This window comes from Coptis chinensis, chromosome 7 (assembly GCF_015680905.1).
Source record: "Coptis chinensis isolate HL-2020 chromosome 7, ASM1568090v1, whole genome shotgun sequence".
Lineage (NCBI taxonomy): Eukaryota > Viridiplantae > Streptophyta > Magnoliopsida > Ranunculales > Ranunculaceae > Coptis > Coptis chinensis.
This window is the reverse complement of record NC_141462.1, coordinates 74075521-74083063: the sequence shown is the minus strand read 5'-3', so window position 1 is coordinate 74083063 and position 7543 is coordinate 74075521. Positions and strand designations below refer to the sequence as shown.

Below are 7543 nucleotides of genomic sequence, written 5' to 3'. Positions count from 1 at the left end.
ACTATTAAACAAGCTATGATCTCTACCATTACACTACAACAACTTTTCTTGCTAGTTATTAACTATATAAGAGAAATATAAATAACATCTAATAGTAAACTAGTAAAAAATATTTTAATTTTGAAAAACATAACCTGGGCCACTAATGAAGTTGTGAAAATATATTTACTAAGTGAATTATATGATATTTTCAACTTAAGTATTGACCCACTAGTTGAACCAGTGACCCACTGGTCGAACTGGTGACCCAGTGATCCAGTTCCTTTACCGGGCCAATGTCCGGGCTGGGTCTGATAACTATATTGTATAGACTCAAACTTTGGTTTATTGAAAAATAAAATGGCTCTAAGACCACCTGGGCCACTAATGAAGTTGTGAAAATGTATGTACTAAGTGAATTATATAATATTTTCAACTTAAGTATTGACCCACTAGTTGAACCAATGACCCATTAGTCGAACCTGTAACCCAGTGACCCAGCTCCTTTGCTGGGTCAGTGTCCGGGCTGGGTCTGATAACTATGGTTGGATCGCTTTAGATATTTGAAAATCCAAAACCATTATGTTTTTCAACAATGCAAATCCAAAGCGGGACCAAACTGAATAGATATTTGATCGAGTTAGAGAACTAAAACCGAACCAAAAACTTTTCCTTGATTCCATTCATGATCCGAACCAATAACCTCAATTTGAACTGGGTGGACCCGGTCTTTTGTAATTGGATCCTAATTTCCGTAATGTAAATAGTACTAGGTATTGCCCATGCCTTCGGCACGAAATGTCCTTAGAGTTTAATTTGCATTTTGCAACATGTTAATAAAAGTAGATAGCAATGCAACCTGCAAATTCATTTGTTATAAGTGTTATAGTTTTAAGAAAGAAAACAAATAAAGATTAAATTAACACCTATGCCTTTGACCATGTCTAGAGCTTTATACACATTGCCTTTGCCATATGTTTCAAAGCATAAAATCCTTTGATTTGAAGCCCTTCAGCCCCAATACATTTAGGAGAAAGTAACGCAAACACACTGGCACACCAAAAAAAAAAAAAAAAAAAATTAATCGATGATCATTGATCAGCTACTCTTACAGGACCACAAACATAATAACGGGAGACTAACTTAGCAATCCCGTTATAGTTGCACTGGTAACATTGTTATTGTATGTTTGGATGTATGAAATAAAATGCACCATTATCTTCAATTCTAGTTAAACCTCAGTAAATGTGTAGTGATAAAACCTGCTTGTAATGATAATAATGATGAGTGATGGTATGAACATGCGTCTAACATAAGGAGTTAAACATAAACAATCCACATTTTGATTGATCCAATGAAAACCATATTTGAGAAGGAATAAAATAGTGTAAAGAACCCCAAGCTTTCGACAACATTCCAATCTCTATTGCTTTAGAGCAAGAATCTAACTCACGGAGAAGCAGTAACAGCCGATTAAGACATAAGGATTCTTGTCATGCATCCAACTCGATCACCTATGCCTTTGAACATTTTAGTGGAAATTACATTAGTGCACTTTTACGTGGAACATCCAAAAGCGATTTGTAGTGAAGTAAAGAAGGATTCTAGCCATTGTTCTTCATTTTCGTCGTACATTCCAATTGTTTTCTCAACCATACATTTGAACAGGATACACATGTTAAAAATTATTGGTTCAAGTGCAAAGCTCGCAAGGAAAAAAATACAAATACAGTTCAAGATCACTTCTCCTACACCCGTGTATTTATGTACGTTGTCCATGGTGACTGCACACTTATTCAAAAGGTAATGAATTGAAAATATAAACTATAATTTGGCAAAGTTCCAAATTGATATAATTCTAAAATTTTCTATTTGTGGCCTTCCATAAAAATCTGAATTGCTTAGTAGCTCTTCAAATTGCATCATATGCCTCAATACTGATATTTCTCTTTTCTAAATATAATAAGCGAAATCCCTAATATTTAAAAATTGAACAAAACAAATAAAATGTGACTTATTGTATTAATCATGAGTGCACAAACACTTCGCTATTGGAATGTTAAGAGCGTACAAAGAATATGCTATTCTTGAAGATATTGCTCTATTCCACCTACTCATTAGTCATCACGAATCATGGCTCAACTTTGTTACTAAAGGAATGTGCAATGTTTTAGAGTCTGATGACTTGAACCTTGACTCACGCAACGCACTTTGCTCCTTAATTTGGGTTTAATATGTACAAACGCAGGGATTTAAACTTATCGCACCTTAGACTACACTGAAATAGAGCAAATTAAGGAAATCGGCAGAAACTGACCTTTTTAGATGACTTCAAAATTTCAAAACAATTGAAACTAATAGAATTCAAAACTAAATTTAAACTAAAAAAATTCAAAACTGACCTTCTTAGAAGAATTTCTTGAATTTGTGGTTCAAGAAAATGGGTAAGAACGATTTTGATGGAGGGAGAGAGAGAGAGAGAGAGTTTTCAATTCTTTTCCTATTTCGCAAGTTGGTTGGAGGATGCGAGATGGAGAAGGCAGCGAGTTTAATTTTTTTCTTTTGTCTAGGGTTTTATGTTGTAAGTTCATTTTTTCGTGGGTGTTTGTTTTGGCCAGTTCTCTTTGTTTTTTTTTTCACTTTTGTAAATTGGGTCCCTTGTAAATTTCGATAGAAACCATATTTTGTGCCGCTTCTCATTTTTCTTACATTGGTATTGACGTGTCACATGGACTAATTAAAAGTGACACATCAAATTTTTTTCTTTGTATCGGTGAAGGAAAATGTGACACAATAAGTTTCTCATTGTGTCGCTTTCTCTGAAAATGACCCATAACCCCTTTTCTTTCTCCAAAAGCATCTTAACAGAGTTAGTGTGTCACTTCTGGATATAAGCGACACAAAAAGTCCATTTTTTTGTAGTGGTTGTTGCCTACAACCCTCTGCATAGAGCTCCCAACACTTGCCCAACCAGTTTTCCTTGCTAAGCTGATCCATGTACTCTAACAAAACCAACTATAAGAAGTTCTTAGAGTATAGGGTGGTCACCTTCATTATTGAACTTATACTGCTTTTAGATATGTAGTTCAGCACAATTGACCCAAAAAAGGATTTTCTACGTACATTTATTAAGCTTACAAATTTGAACTCTATCAATTCTTGTTTATTATTTTTTTTGAAGGCGAACGTCACAAAAAGACTCTGGTCAAAATTTCAACCGGATTGGGCCCATAACGGTTTGACACATACTTAATTTATAACCAATCCAATAAGAGTACGGTTATGATTTTCAAGATCCATTGCCAATCCAAATTGCTAACTACCCGACCCGCTTTTATTGGTTCGGACTGGATCGGGTATTGGTTCTTACCTAACCCATTGCTAGCCCTAATCGGATGTACAAAACATAAAAAAAAATAAAAAAAAATAAATAAAAAATAAATAAAAAAAAAATAAATAAATAAATCTTGAGCAACCTGAACTCAAGACCAATTACTTGAATTCTAGTGCTAGTACCAACTAATGCATCTTGTTTTAAACGACAATTTTTTTACTAGCTAGGCTGAAATAGATTACATTTTCAGGAGGATGGGTCCTAATTGGATGCATGGAGTTTGAAGGAATTGAACCATAATCGATCTTTCTTTTATGTAGCAGCTCACATCCCTTTAGCCCCTCGATCAAGAATCACCTTTAGCTTATAATATAAAACATACCTTAACCCACCTAACGTATGCTAATTGGACTATTTCTCCATTGTTGTTGTGAATTGGGTAAAACTGTTGAGATTACACAAGTGGTGCACACCCTTGGTTTTGCCTTGGTGAAGGGGCACACAACCCCTAGTCTATCACAATAGAGTTTCTCCAAAAAGGGCGCACATCAGTACTTGAAGTTGATTCTTCACAACGGGTGCACGTCCTATAATATGCCTTGGTGAAGGGCCCCATGCCCTTACTGCAGTAAAATTTTGGTTTTCAAAGATAAACCGAGATGATTCAATTTTGTCTTACATAAAATTTGGGATTACTATATAAAAGAAGTTAGGATTTTGACCCAAAACTAAGCTAATGGTGAGAAGAAAAAAGAGAGAGATTTGAGAGAGCATTCTTTGTGAGTGATTGAGAGTTGATTATTGTGTACAATCAAAGTAAATCCTCTTGTAATATTCTTGTTCATCTAGTGGAACCATCGGTCTCACCGTGTGGATGTAGGCATATTGCCGAACCACCTTAAATCCTTGAGTTGTGGTGTGTGTTCTTTGTTTCATCTCTTTAATTACTTGTTTATGCTTTGCTAGTTGATAGAGTTATTGGGTTGTGCTTGAATTGGAGGTATTGTTAGAACACTTATCTTGATTAAAGGTCACACCTTTGTGGTTGATCTTGTTTGTGTATACTCGCTTCTACATTGATTCACAACAATTGGTATCAGAGCTCTATGGTTAAGACATAGGGAGTATTGAGTTTGAGTTTTTGGTTAAATCCTAAGGTGCTCAAATTTATGAAGACAAAGTGTTTGATAAAATTCCCAAGTGAATTTTCTTGTGAGTTACTTTGTGACTTGTAGAAATGGTTCCCAAGATGTCTAGTGTGAAGTTTGATAAAGAAACACAATAATGGACAACAAGAGTGAGGTCAAGTGGAAGTGTAGTTCTAAGAAGCTTTTAAAACATGTACGGTATTACAATTGCAAGAAAAAAAGACATTATCTAAGTGATTGCCCTAGCCCGAAAAAGAGTTGGTAACAAGATGAGTGGTAAGTTGGAGAATGAGGATGTTGGTGAAGTAAGTCTTGCTTCTGGCTTCGATGGGGATGATGTAAGTCTTTCGGTGTCTACACAAGATGACTACATTACTGATAGGTATATTTTTGATTCCGAGTGTTCCTACCACATGTGTCCAAATAGGAAGTGGTTTGCTACCTATGAGAACTTGAGTGCAGGTTCCGTTTTGATGGGTAATGATGTTGTTTGTAAGACGATAGGGATTGGAACTATACGAGTCAAGATGCATGATGGTGTGGTGAGAACTTTAACCGATGTGAGGCATGTTCCCGAATTAAAGAAAAACCTCATTTCTCTTGGTACCTTGGATTCCGAAGGCCACAAGTTTGTCGGAAATGGTGGAGTCCTAAAGATCTTTAGTGGCTCTTTAGTCATTATGAAGGGTCAAAGATATGGAAACTTGTATACTTTGTTGGGCAATATAGTGACAGATGATATAACAGTGGGTACATATGGTGATAATTATGAGTACACAAAATTGTGGCATATGCGCTTTGGGCATATTAGTCAAAAGGGATTATCTGAGTTATGCAAGCGAGGACTACTAATAGACTTGGAGAAACCAAGTATGGAATTATGTGAGCATTGTGTCTATGGCAAGAAGTGCAGAGTCAAGTTCGGTACAAGCAAGCACAAGACGAGAGACATCTTGGATTATGTGCATTCAAATGTGTGGGGGCCCTCCAAAGTGGCTTCTGAGGGAGATAATCGGTATTATGTCTCTTTCATTGATGATTACACACGCTATGTGTGGGTATGGTATATATCTTGAAGTCCAATGATGAAATTTTCGAAATATTTTAAAATTAGAAAACAATAGTTGAGAATCACACAAGAAGAAAGGTGAAGACTTTGAGGTATGATAATGGTATTGAGTATCCCCCTATGGTCTTTTCAAGGAAGTCTGTGCGCAACATGGTATTGCTTGACACTGGATAGTGAGGGGCACGCTGCAGCAGAATGGGTTAGCAGAAAGAATGAATCGCACATTGCTTAAGAAAGCTAGGTGTTTGTTTTCCAATACCAATCTTGACAAAGATTCTTGGGCAGATGTAGTGGCCATGGCGTGTTACTTGTACAATAGATCACCAATTCCGGCGATAGACTGCAAGACACCTTATGAAGTGAAGACAGGGAAACCAGCCGATTATGACACTTTGCGTGTGTTTGGATCTAGTGCTTACTATCACATGAATGATAGTAAGCTTTATTCTAAAACTAAGAAAGTTATATTCGATCTTGGGCTATGCATACCAATCTTGACAAAGATTATTTGGCAAATGTAGTGGCCATGGCGTGTTACTTGTACAATAGATCACCAATTCGCGATAGGCGCAAGACACCTTATGAAGTGAAGGAGGAAACCAACCGATTATGACACTTTGCGTGTGTTTGGATCTAGTGCTTACTATCACATGAATGATAGTAAGCTTTATTCTAAAACTAAGAAAGTTATATTCGATCTTGGGCTATGCATAGGGAGGAAAGAGATATAGATTGTGTTGTCTTGAGAACCATAAGTTTTTGGTCAGCAGTGAGGTTACCTTTTATTATACTTCGGTGCTACATTTTAGCAGGTCGGAGAATTTGGAGATAGTGGTGATTCCATAGAATCTCAAGTGATTGAGATGGAAGCATCAAAAGATGTTATAGAGAACAAGATTCTTATTAAATGAACTAATCAACAAGAAGTATAGCTACAACAACCTGAGCAACAAGCTTTGGCTAGATCAAAGCCAAAGAGAAGTGTGAAACAAGTTACAAAATATGTGCATGATAAGCCAATGAAACATTATAGTCGACTGGACTCGGTTGCATACGTCTTGAATATCAAGGGCGATGAGCCAAGCGACTTCAAAAGAAGTTGTTAGAGATGGTCATTCAAAGATTGGTGGGGTGGATATGCAGGAAATGGTGGAGGCTCATGATAGGTTTTGTACACGGGAATTTGTTTCTTTGCTAAGGGCAAGAGAGCTTTGGGTTGTAGAAGGTTCTCTATAGAGTTGAGTTCCAACATTAGTTGGAGGTACTCCACTTCTTGCATTGTTGATTGATACCTTTTGTAAGCATAGCTCTTTGTGGGCATTATTGCCTCTTGCGGGCATGACTCTCTGTGAAGATAGCTATTTGCGGGCACGACACGCCCTTTGTGGGCATGACTCTTCGTGGGCAAGACTCTTTGTGGGTATGGCTCTTTGTGAGTGGCTTGAAGTGTAGATAATGGTATGTTAGGCTTTAAAAGAGTATTGAAGAGGTTCACTATAGATTGTTTGGAAGATGGATTGGTGGGAGTTGTGAAGGAGAAAAGGTAGTATTCTTAGCTTTATAACTTGTTTTTAATGACTCAACTTGTATTGAATGAACAACTTAAATGAAACAACTTGATTGATGAATGTCGCACAAAAATGTGTACCTAGGTTTATGCAATTGATTTTAGAGTCGCCACTAACTTTATTAAGGAAAAGTTGAGTAAAACCTATGTGAATGACTAGTCCCTCGAACTAGATAATTATTAGGTTCGGGAGTCAAGGTACGATGTGGGAAAGTGTTAGGCACCCACACTCGCCTGGTAAAACCAGCCTTACATCTATTGAGGTGTAATGTTTTGAGATAGGTGAATAAAGAAAGCTTGAAATTTTATTACCAAGTTGGATGATCTTCGCTAAATTATTTAAAAGCTAATAACTATATATTATAATAAGACTAAAAAATAATTCTAATATGGAATGCTAAATGAAGAGAAAATAGAGATATCACCTTGTTTGGAATATTGCCTCA

At 36.5% G+C, this 7543-nt stretch overlaps 1 long non-coding RNA gene across 1 annotated transcript; it reads right to left on the bottom strand.

Moving 5' to 3' along the window:
* Positions 1 to 1197: 1197 nt before the first annotated feature.
* LOC147488828 (uncharacterized) lies at positions 1198 to 2626 on the bottom strand. The gene is made up of 2 exons (XR_015203158.1): positions 2382 to 2626; positions 1198 to 1499 (listed from the first exon to the last, which is right to left on the bottom strand). It is a non-coding gene; the product is annotated as an uncharacterized LOC147488828 (long non-coding RNA).
* Positions 2627 to 7543: the final 4917 nt, after the last annotated feature.